This window comes from Colobus angolensis, unplaced genomic scaffold (genome assembly GCF_000951035.1).
Source record: "Colobus angolensis palliatus isolate OR3802 unplaced genomic scaffold, Cang.pa_1.0 Scaffold665, whole genome shotgun sequence".
NCBI classification, from domain to species: domain Eukaryota; kingdom Metazoa; phylum Chordata; class Mammalia; order Primates; family Cercopithecidae; genus Colobus; species Colobus angolensis.
Window position 1 is genome coordinate 178081 of NW_012120321.1, and position 13179 is coordinate 191259.

The 13179-nt window shown below is 34.1% G+C and overlaps 1 pseudogene; it reads right to left on the reverse strand.

Annotated features, from left to right (window-relative positions):
• Window positions 1-5422: 5422 nt before the first annotated feature.
• LOC105500447 lies at window positions 5423-12464 on the reverse strand (annotated as a pseudogene).
• Between the last annotated feature and the right edge of the window lie 715 nt (window positions 12465-13179).

Genomic DNA, 13179 nt, shown 5'->3' on the forward strand with positions numbered 1-13179 from the left:
TAAAACTGCATATCCTCCATTCCAGCCCCCAAAAAGCAGGATGCATGCTAGAACGTGTTCTCTTAGAGAAATACTGAAGTCACTGAGTGTGATAGGGCGTGGTGTCCAGGGCAGCCGAGAGTGGGGTGGTGGTGACGCTCGAACAGTAGAAGGACACTCTCCATTACAAAATGTGTTACCACTTCATAATAAAGCCTGGGGATTTATTCCCATAAAAAATGCAGTGGCTGGTAATAAAAGAAGGGCTGTTACATTTCAGTTGCATTTGAAATATCTATCTATTAGGAGAAAAGGGTAGGTGTAACATTTGAGTTAGTAGACAGACAACCCAGAAAATTATTGAAAAATTATTCCTCAGATATAACTATACTTGAAATAAAGATAATTTTTTTCTGGCCATAAAAAATGTGACTGTGTATAAAAAATGCCAACTGTTGTAGTTTATTATATCTGGTTTTCTGTCATCAAATTCCCATAGATCCATATAGATAAGAGAGCCTACCGATAAGAACAGATGGACACATAGAGGGCAACAATACACACTGGGGCCTTTCATAGAGTGGAGGGTTTGAGGAGGCAGAGGATCAAGAAAAATAACTAATGGGTACTTGGCTTAATACCTTGGTGATGAAATAATCTGTACAACAAGCCCCCATGACACAAGTTGACCTGTGTAACAAACCTGTGCTTGTACCCCTGAACTTAAAACTTCAAAAAAAAAAAAAAAAAGGAGACAGTACCTTGTTTTATGAGGCAAATTCAAATTAGAGCATGTCTGTTAGAATTCTAAAAATGGACCGGGCACAGTGGCTCAAGCCTGTAATCCTAGCACTTTGTGAAGCTGAGGTTGGTGGATCGCGAGGTCAGAGGTCAAGACCAGCCTGGCCAACATGGCAAAACCGTGTCTTTATTAAAAGTATAAAAAAATTAGCCAGGCGCGGTAGCAGTGGCCAGTAATCCCAGCTACTCAGGAGGATGAGGCAGAGAACTGCTTGTACCCAGGAGGCAGAGGTTGCAGTGAGCTGAGATCAAGCCACTGCACTCCAGCCCAGGAGACAGAGAGAGAGTCCATATCAAAAAAAAAAAAAAAATTATGAAATGATAGAGATCACCTACTTAAATGCTTTCCAAATGGCTGATAAGGAAATAAGGACAAGGCAGGTTAAGTAATGAGAACCACCAGAAGACTGATGTGAACAGAGCAACTATATTTCCTTGATTTGATTTTATATTAAATCAGATTAAATAAAACCATGAGGTTTTATACATAGTGACTTAGATATTGAGATAATAAATCAAAAATTCAAATACTTAAGTAATCATTAGGCAGACGTAATTCCAGTATAAAGAAGAGTAAGAAATTACTAATGGTCCACACTTGTTTTTATTAATACATTGACTACATTCACTTTCAACTTCCAAATATAATGTTAAGCTTTTCATTTCTAAAGGAGTGAAATGGGAGTGAGTCCACTTATATTCATTTGTTTCATAACTTATAGTCTCATACCTGATGATTTACAAAGAAAGCAAATCTATCAATCATCTATGTCTGAGAAATACATTAATCTCCTTAAAAAGAACATATAATTTATTTCCAATTACAAATTATTCAGCACTTTATCCAAGAAAAAAATTCAACTGACTTTTTTCCCCATATATCGAGAATAATATCTCATTTGCTACCACTGGAAATTATTTAAATGTAGAAAAGACTGATTGGCAGTTCATTAATAATAAGACTGTTGAAAATGTTCCAAAATTGTGATGATGCTAAATTTCATTCTGCTGGCTGTTAACTCTTCAATGGTACAATCCAAAACGTTGAAAGCATTGGTTAATATGGTCTGCTATAGCTAAGCCATGTATTACATGCCTAGTACTAAAATGTGGTACTGATTTTGGAATTATCAAGCAATATTCATAAACTAGAGTATAATCTACAAGCTTTCATCATCTACTTGTTATCTGAGTTGTAAAAGTAACTACACATTTGCATCAAAAAAATAGTATAGGTGATTACAAGAATGCTATACAGGATATAAAACTAAAAACTGCTTTTTAAATATTCGAATATCAAAGTTGTGTTGTACATATTAGAAAGTTAGTTATTACTATATTTTATGTTGGAAGAAGCGTCTGAACTTTTCTCCCTGCCTGGCTTCCTTCTGCACAGTATGCGATGCTCTTTTAGTTTAACAGTCCATAAATGGCTTGTGATAGTCAGCTCAATTAGACACCTGCCTTATTACAGGAACAGAGGACTTTCTGTATCGGGGGTTCTTGCCTTGGTGTATCAGAAGACTGGAATCGTCATGGACTTGAAGAATGAGTGCAAGGTTTTATTGAGTAGAAGTAGTTCTCAGCAGGTGGGGAGCCAGAAAGAGGATGGTTTTTTCCCCGGAGTCGGGCTGCTTTCCAACAACCCCAGCCAAACTCCATGTTGTTCTGACAGTTAATGGCCTGCCTGCGTGCTGCCCTAGACGTGCTCTTGTCGTCCAGCCATTTGTTTCTTCTTCTGCTAATCCACTCCTCTTGACGTCCAGCCACTTGTGTGCTTGCCTGCTACAGTCTCAGGGGTTTTTATAGGCATATGATGGGGACGTGGCAGGGCAATGTGGTCTTGGGAAATGCAACATTTGGGCGTGAAAGCAAGAGTGCCTGTCCTCACCTAGGTCCCTAGACATAAGACAGGGGCGGAGCCCTTGCCAGGATCCCAGCTTTCTCCTCCCTTCAGTTCCCTGCCCCTCTTCCACATCATCTTCCTCCTCCTCCTGCTCCTCCTCTTCCTCCTCCTCCTCCTTTTTCTTCCAGATAGGGTCACATTGTGTTTCTGAAGCTGGAATGCAGTGGTGGAATCATAGCTCACTTCAACCTCAAATTACTAGGCTCAATCCTCTTGCCTCAGCCTCCTGAGTAACTAGCACTACAGACATTCACTTCCATGTCCTGCTATTATTTATTTTATTTTATTGTTAGAAATGGGCTCTCTCTAAGTCATCTAGTTTGGCGTCAAACTCCTGGTCTCAATGGATACTCCCACTTAGGCCTCACAAAGTGCTAGTATTATAGGCATGAGCCACTGTGCCTGCTGCGGACTGCTGCTTATATCCCCCTTCTTTCACAGGTGGGAGGTAGTATCCATATATGTGTTAGAAGCAAAGTCCTTTGGGGCATACTTTATACTGCACAGAATTTACCTTAGATCTCCCTCCTTTCTGTTACTTCTTTCTTTCAGACGTTAGCAAAGTCCAGTCACCAAGGCAGTTTGGTTTTTCTATTTCTCTAAATCTACCTGGCTGAGTGGGTACTTAGACTCAGGTAGGCTGAGTCTTGGGTTTCCATTCTCTGAATAGCCTTCTGAACAACATACTGAATAGGCCTATTTCAAAATTAAGGGAAGTAAAAAGGCCTAGATTACATGGGAAGCCTAAACTCCATGATATGTTTCAGATTTTCTTCAATACTGACTTCTTGTTATTGTGCTAGTGAAGTTACCCATTAAAACATAACTCCTCTCTGATAACATTTGTAGTGTGTACCACTCAGTAATCTTGTAAACAAAAGTACTAAATGACAGGGCAGAATTTGTTGATATCTGTTATCTGCCTCCAATATAATGATAATATCAAAATGCCACACTGCTCCTCCTCATTACCATTCTTTTTTGTTCTTATAATTTCAAGTTATCATTTAGTGTCATTCTTTATTTTCCAAATTATAGTTTATAACTGTTCATATTAAGTAGAATTTCAATATAATCCACAACATTAGTGCAGTAACTGAAACACAAAGAAGAAATAAGAGGTGCGTGGGGATGCTTATGGTGTGTGACCTGATATACTCTAAGGTTTCTCTCTTTTTTTTTTTTTTTTTTTTCAAAGATGTAATTCACATGTTATACAATTCACCACCTGAAATTATACAATGCAACTCAACAGTTTTTAGGTTTCTTTCTTTTTTTTTTTTTTTGTATCTCACACAAGCGAGTATTGGTTCTCTCTCTCTCGGCTATTTGTTTGTTTGCTTGTTTTTATTTTTTTAGATGAAGTTTCACTCTTGTTGCCCAGGCTAAAGTGCAATAGTGCGATCTCAGCTCACTGCAACCTCTGCCTCCCAGGTTTAATCAAGCCTCTTACCTCAGCCTCCCAAGTAGCTGGAATTACAGACATCCACCACCATGCCTGCTTTTGTTTGTTTGTTTGTTATTTTTAGTAGAGACAGGGTTTCACCATGTTGGCAAAACTGGTCTCAAACTAGTGACCTCACTAGTGATCCACTCGCCTCAGCCTTCAGTTCAGGTTTTGAAGGAGAGTGGGCTATCCAAGATTCATTTATTGTTAGGTGTATTTTCCAAAGTGTGAAAAACAGGAGTAAATTTGATAATGAATCTCTGCAATTGGAAACTATTTAATACAATCAAGAATATCTTTCTTATCTATTATCACAAACATCCCAGTTGCCTCCTTCTTAAAATTTCTTTCAAGTATTAAGACACAACTAATTCTGCCTTATTAATTTTCTCAAAAGCAAAAATAAATATGTACCAATCAGCATACCAAAGTTACACAGTAAAAGTGAAATTGTATATATATTTCTTTGTTAATTGGTGCACTCATTAAATTTACATTTGGTCATCTTTACCCTTAACATGTATATATAAATGTAGCTCACTATAAATTTAAAAAATTACTTTCACACAATATATGCTTCCATCATGATGTTTTAACCTCATTCGTTTCTCAATCATTGTAAACTTAGATAAACCCACACTTTGTGGTACAGTTAACATACAAGACAAACATCACAAATTTCAATAAAAATCTGGGCCAACTCATTGCTTATTTGCTCCCTGAAATGAATAATGAACTAGAATTGAAGTAGTGTATTGCCGTAACTTACTGGGAAGGTATGTGGGTTCACTTGTATTTATAGAACTTAGATTGAAAACATTACTGGTAAACTCTAATACGAGTGCTTTTAAAGATAATTTAACCTTAAACCTTGAGACAGCTAGGACAAATATTATAAAATTCATTTTTCCTTTTCAAAATAAAAGATCCTTTTGAAACTTAATATCTTTAGTTATCATTATTACTCCATGATAAAGCTACTTTATATAATCCTGCATAACATTGGTCAAAATGATAAGGCAAAATAAAAGAAAATTAAAGCATTATTATACAAACAAGAGAAGTCACTGAATATAATTTTAGGCCTTGAAGTGAATTAATCAGTCTAACTTAAAACTGAAGAATAAACCATTAATTATCCACCTAAAAGGCAAGCAATGTGTTTTTTTCAGCTTCTGTTCTGTGGACCAAATAAGAGAAACAACTCTTCCTTAAGGTTTCTGTATTAGAATCCTTCTGAACTTGAATGACTAAAAGTCAATTCCATTTTTCAATTGTTCCTGGAAGATTTAGGACTGTTTTAGCTGTTTGTGTGGAATGCCAAACTGTGGACACTGTGCAGATGCTAGTGCTCAGAAGGCTTCTGCTACTAAGCAAGGGTGAGACTGAATCATGTACTTTCACCTTGATGTTTCCATTACAGCGGTTGCTTGGTTGCTATTCCAGGTTTTTTTTGTTTGTTTGTTTACATCCAAGTTGTCAAAGTACAATGCACCTATTAGTAATGTCTATGCTTGTGCTTTCAACTGTTTCCCAATGTGCAAATCTGCAAGGACAAGGGTGTCAGCAACATTTTCTACTGAGGGATTGCTACACAAAACTTCCTCACACATGACCTTCAACTGTTCCCAGTGCATGTTTGCCTGCAGCTGCCCACAAATTGTCAACCATTTTGTCATTTATTTCCTGGTATAATTGAATCTCATCATTTCTTTAAAAACATCGGGGTCTAAATCATTTATCTCCACTCGATTCTTTATGCTTTCTTCCATTTCATGTTCAAACGTGGCATTAAAAACAGGGAATGGAGGTACAAGCAGATTTATGAGCTTTAAATTCTTGTCCTGTCACAAAAAAACTGCAGTCTGTAAATCTTGTGTTTTCCCGAGATTACCTACATCTTCTCCTAGCTGACGCTCAGCCACCTTCAAAGTATTTGCATTAGTATGTCCTGATTTGTTTATGGAATCTTGGATCACACTCACCTCATAAAATAATGTGAGCTTGTTATCTGGTAGAAGACCATTAGCTTTGTCAAGCCAAAGGTCCCCTCTAAATAATTTTTAAAATCTCAGTCCTTCCCTTGCATGAATTGATATGCTCTTTCACTTTCCATTGCTTTTGTTTCTTCCATTTTGGCATTTAGAAGGGAGAATTTGAATTTTTCTCCCACTTCACTTTTGGGGCACCTGACTAAAAGCAAATCTAGGAACAAGTTTTCTTTAGTTTCATTACCTAATCCCTTTGGGTTTACCCTCAGTCACCACTTCGTCACTGGGCCAAGTGAAAATGTTGAACTTTTTACCACGTCACCCATTTCCTCTTGATAAAAACTGAAGTTGTTAATGGTCTACATGTTGAACATTTTACTACTTTGACCTATGTATAACACCAGCTTTCTGTTATGGGAAAAGAAGACATATTCCTGTGTAGAGGTGGGGCAGATTCCTGAGACACTGTCACTTTATTGCATTGTTTTAGAATTTATGCAGTACCCCACCCAGTTGAGTACCTTACCTTAGATGTCTCAGAGCATTAGTGTTTGATTTTCACCAGAAGCATGGCTGAGAAGGGCCACCCTCATGTCTCTTCAATGCCTGGACTTGCCAGGCAGCAGTGGGCAGCCCTGGCTGCATCAACTCAGAGAGGCTGAAGCTGTGCTGGAGGCAGCAGGGTTAATGGTCGTAAGTCCCGGTGGAGTCACCTTCACTGATCCACATTCCTCCTCCCCTGCCCACCATCCTTCCCGATCTCCCGCTCCTCTTGGTGTCATTCCTTACTGCAGTAGGGTTTTGCATCCACATAGCTACTTAGTGCTATTATTGACAAATATATTACATATGTATAAGTTAAATGTTCAGCATGGCAACTATATATATATGCTTTATATACTTGCTTCTTAAATTTATTAAGAAAGTTGAATAAATATGAATTTACATTATCTGGTAAAATTACATAATTATTTATTCAGGTGCACTTTTATATTATGCAGGTTCACACTGCTTCCTGTGTTTATTTACTTTTAGCCTGGAAAAATTTCTTTAGAATTTATTGTGAGGCAGGTTAGTTAGCCATAATTTTCTGTTTTTGTTTGTTTAGAAATGTCCTTATTTCACCATTATTTTTTAAAGATGATTTTGTAGTATAAAAAATTTTTGGTTGGCACTTTTTTTTTGCAGTCCTTTGAGTATGACATAGCACTGCATTAGGGGCAGCATTGTTTCTGATGTGTAGTCAGTTATTAACGTTATCTGAGTTCCCTTATATGTGGTTACTTGTTTTTGTCTTTGTGCCTTACAATTTTCTTTCTTTAGCTTTCAACCTAGTATTATTGTGTCTCTGTTTGGACCATTTTGTATTTAACCTAAACTAAGAATTTATAGAACCTATGAAATGTATAAATTAGTGTTTTTAAAATAGTTTATGGGATGTTTGGGGCATTATTTATGAATATTTTCCACTGAATCTTTTCCTTCTTCATGTGGTACTTCTACTTTACATATGTTGCTGTGCTTAAGCATGTCCCAAAAGTCTATAAGGTTCTGTGTATTTCTTTCTTTCTTTCTCTGTTCTTTGAATTATATAATCTCTATTGATCTCTCTGTAGCATTTTTTTGGCTCATTCATTTGCCTCAAATATGAAGCAAAATCCTGCTTGCGCATTCTCTCTTTCTGTTATTATATTTTCATTCCAGTATGAAATAAAAGTATTATTATATTTTCATTTGCTTCTTTGAAAATATATAAGTTCTATTTCTTGTGACTGATAATGACAATGTGACATTGTCATAGCTTAATTTTCAGCTTTATGTGTGGTTTCCTTTAGGTCTTTCAGTATAATTATAATGTCTAATGTTTTGCCTACTAAATCTACAACACATGTGTGTATGTGTGTGTGTGTGTGTATATATATATATACACATATACATATAGTATATTATCGAACTTTTTGAATGACATTAATGAATTAATGTGATGTTACATTTTGAAACTTCCTGTATTAAATTGATGTGTTTATTTCACAGATTAAGCATTCAATCTCATAATTAATTCATGAAAACTTTTTGGAAAGTTAAACATTGCAGAAGTATATAGAATAAAAATTTAAATTACCTTCCTTGGAATTACATGTATTTTTTAAGATTCTGTCTTTATACCAATTTACATATATTTTATTTCATTGCCAAAAATACTTTTTTTGTTTTTCTGGAAACTACTTTTTCTGTTTAGCAATGTGATAATCAGCCTGTTTTCTGCAATGGCTACACTCATACATTTGTTGGAGGTACATGTATTCATTGACTGAAAGCCATTTTAAGTGCTGGAGGGATCATTCTGTTCATACATTTACTTATGTGTATGGATTTTTGCATGATAGATTCTTAGATGTAGAACTTCCGTTTCAAACTGTATATTTACATTTTAAAGTGTTATGTCAAATTATACTCCCTCAAAAATACATTTCTCAGGTTTTTATAGGGTGCAAATCTTCTTTATGACATTAATTTGTTGGCATTATTATTTTATGGAGCATCAGTAAATTTTTAATCTTTTATATCTTATGGGCTATTTTTACTTTGAATTGCTTCTTCATATTTTAATCAGTTTTTTTATTAGATTGTTTTTGGTTTTGGTGGGTGATTTGTAGTTCTTGTTGATCAATGGATACCAGTCTTTTGTTATGTGTGTTATAGGATAGGTTTTATGTGAATTAATTCAGATTTATAAGCACGATAAACAACATTATTAAACTTTGGCACTATATAGGTTCTGTTTTTCTTTATATCTGTATTAATTCCTAGATGATTTGAATAAAATGTTCTATAATCTCTCTATCTCATCAGTGTTTTAAGTGTGTGTGTATATATATAACTTGATTTATCTATGTCTATATAATTATAAATATACATATATATTTGTTTTTAATCACACCTTATGCTGGAGATTTTTTTTGTGAGAATTGGTTAATGGTAAGACATTTTAGAGACAAAGACAACTAGGTTTTTGTCAATCTGTAATAGTTTGATCATAAAGTGCTTCCCTGACGTGTAGATTAAAGGAGATTTATGGCTTGATTTAGCTGTTTCACCAAATTTATAAACTATTTGTATCCTTTGTATATATTTTTTGAGGAATGAATAAAAAATCTCTGTGGAAAATAAAAAGTAGATATGATCACTTAAAGTATAGTTACATAGAATAATCATTATTTCAAGCTGTCTTCAAAATGCACATTGAATTTCATAACATATCTATTAGCTAGTTAATTCATGCTGTGTCTTGTTTTAAAAGAAATTTACGTTTATATGTACATGCATATTTAGGAAGATTGAAAATTCATTAAGTCCCTTTAGAGTGCAATTTATATATTATCACAACCTAAAATAAAGGACTTACATTTGTTATTAAAGGTGAAAAATGATAATAAAACCCATATGAAATTTAGGATTGTTTTTTCTAGTTCTCTTAAGCATGATGATGGTATTTTGGTGAGAATAGAATTGGATTTATATATTTATTTTGGCAATATGCTTGTTTTCACAAAATTGGTTCTACCCATCCATGAGAATGAGATGTATTTCCATTTGTTTGTATCGTCTACGACGTTTTTCAGCAGTGTTTTGTAGTTTTCTTTGTAGAGGTCTTTAACCTTCTTGGTTAGGTATATTCCTTAGCAATTTGTTAAATTTTACTTTTCTTTCTTTTTTTTTTTTTTTTTGCAGCTATTTTCAAAATGGACCAGTTCTTTATTTGATACTCAGCATAACCAAAGAAAGACTAAGAAAAAGAATATACCTATAGGCATCACATTCCCAGCATATTACAAGACATATTATAAGTTACAAAAACAACATGGCATTGGCATAAAAACAGGCATGTAGATCAATGGAAAAGACTAGAGATTCCAGAAATAAAGACAAAGACTTACAGCCCACTGAAATTTGACAAAGCAAACAAAAACATAAAGTAGGTAAATGACACCCTATTCAACAAATGGGGCTGGAATAATGGGCAATCCACATGTAGAAGAATGAAACTGCATTTTTGTCTCTCACCTTATAAAAAATCAACTCAAGATGGAGCAAATAATGAAATCTAAGACCTGAAACAAAAAATTCTAGAAGGTAACATTGGAAAAACTCTTCTAGACATTGGGTTAGGCAAAAACCTCATGACTAAAAATCCAAAATCAAATACAACTAAAATAAAGATAAATAGTTATGATTTAATTAAACTAAAAATCTGCTGCCAGCAAAAGAAATAATCAGCTGTGTAAAGAGACAACTCACAGTGTAGTGGAAAATATTCATCAACTATGCATCTGGCAAAGTACTAATGTCCAGAATCTACAAATGGATAAAAAAAAAAAAAAAATCCAGAAGAGAAAAACAACCACATCAAAAAGTAGGCTAAGGTAATAAATAGATGATTCTTAAAAGAAGATATATAAATGGCCAACATATATGAAAAAATGCTCAACTTTACTAATTATCAGGAAAATGCAAATCAAAACCACAATTCAATACCACTATACTCCTGCAAGAGTGGATATAATTTAAAAATCCAAAAATAATAAAATCCTGGCATAGATGTGGTAAAAAGGGGACACTTTAATACTGCTATGTGAATGTAAACTGGTATAATTACTATGGAAAACCATATGAAGATTCCTGTAAGAAATAACAGTAGAAGTACCATTTGATCCAGCAATCCCACTGCTGTGTATTTTCCCAGAGGAAAGAAAGTCTTTATATGAAAAAGACCCACACACATGTGTTTACCACAGCACTATTTGTGATTGGAAAAAAGCATAGAACTAGCCTAAATGCCCATCAACCAACCAATAGGTATATAAAGAAAATGTGGTATACGTACATATACACACACACACACACACACACACACACACACACACAGGCATATACATACTATATATATATATATATATACACACACCATGGAATACTACTAAGCTGTAAAAAGAAACAAAGTAATGGTATTAACAGCAACTTGTATGAAATGGGAGAGTATTATTCTAAGTGAAGTAATTCAGGAACAGAAAACTGAACCCTGTAAATTGTCACTTAAAAATGGGATCTAAGCTATGAGGATGCAAAGACATAAGAATGATATAATGGGCTATAAGGATACAGAAGGGAGGGTGGGAGGAGATAACGTATACAAGACTACACATTGAGTGCAAGGTGCACTTCTCACATGATGTGTGCACAGAAACCTCAGAAATTACCATTAAAGAACTTATCCATCTAATCAAACACCACCTGATCCCAAATAACTATTGAAATAATTAAAAATATGAGAATAAAATCAATTAGATGAATATTTTCAAATATTTGGAAAAAGTAGAATTGACTCGTGAAACCAAAGATGTTGCAGAATAGTTCAATTTTACAGTAGGAAGCAGATAAGAGAGGTTATATTTCAAATTCCAAATAATTTCCACTGAGAAATGACTTATGCTATTAAAACAGTAAATATTTGGCCATAAATTTTAGTAACAAATATGACAATAAAGCTGCATGTGTTATAAAAGTCAAGCAATACTACTCATCTCAAAATATCAAAAGGAAGAGAGAGACTTTCTATATAATTTAACTATATAATAGTTTCTTTAGCAACAGCTAAAACAACAAAATCCTGTTCAAAATGAAGCCAAATTATTCTGAATATGAGCAAAACAGCACTGATATTGTTAGTGGACTTCATAACGTTCTTGTGTTTATGTAAAATGTGTGAAATATAGTTAAGTTGAGTAAATTTTTTTCGTGTAACTTGTGAATTAGAACAACAATTTCAATATAAGTGCAACAAATTTCAATATGAGCTCTTATGGCTTTATATTATTTTTTATTTTTCCTAGTGTTTTTTCATTGCCGCAAAATATTTCTAACCATTAACAAAGTAGTAAACCTCTGAAAAACAAAATTTTATTTGACAAGGTAGATTTCAAAAAGATTTTTTATTTTTATTTTTATTTTGTCACAGGAAGAAAGAAATCTTGTATCACAATCTTTCTTGCTGGAATCAACTGAAGGATTCCTATCTATCAGGTTTCCCAGCTTCCAATCTCAGATATAACTATTCACTTTTTCCCTTCTTTCCTTTTCTAGCAGACTTCCAGAAACAAAACAGACAACACTTTGTGATGATAAATATCACAGCTGCCACACAGGCCAGCAGGAACCCAATCACATCCAAAGAGTGGTACTGGAACCAGGTGAGGTCATGGGCTGCAACTTGAAGGTGTTTGGCTCCTTTGTGGCGCATGACAAATTCAATCCAGAAGACGGCTTGATCCAGGGGCTTCATTGGTTGATCATGTTGAATTCTTGATAATTTCATAATATTCTTTTTATATCTGAAGGATTAAAAATAAAGATACCAACACTGAAAGTAAGTTAATTTGCCTGTACATATCAAGTCTATGAAAGGCTTTTAAAGTGTCAAGTAATTCAAAGTAAATGTCCAAGAATTTACATAGAATTTATGTATTTTAATTTGAGTCATTATAGAAAGTTTGGTTTTTAAATTGGAATTTTCTCATTGACAATATTTTTAAAGTAGAAAAGGAAGGTCAAGTGAGAAAGTTAATTTTTTTGAAGCAGAGAAAATAGAAATTTTTGTTTTTAATTTTTTAATTTTAAGTTTTTCTAGCTCCACATTAAGTGTATATATTTATGGGGTATATGAGATGTTTTGATGCAATGTGAAATAATCACATCATGGAAAATAGGATATTCATCCCTTAAGCATTTATCCTTTGTATTATGAACACAATCCAATTACACTATTAGTTTTCAAACAAGCATGTGAGAACATGCTCAACATCATGAGTCATTTTAACTGCTGTAAGAAAGATTGTGAAAATGCAATCCAAGAATTATCATCTGTAAGTTCCTAAAAAGGAATTTTATCATGGTGAGTGACATGCCTCATAGCTAGTCACTTTGCTTCTACATTACTCTTTTGTCTCCTACTGTTTCCCACCCTGTAGCCAGAATGATTTTTTTCAATTAAAGTCAGA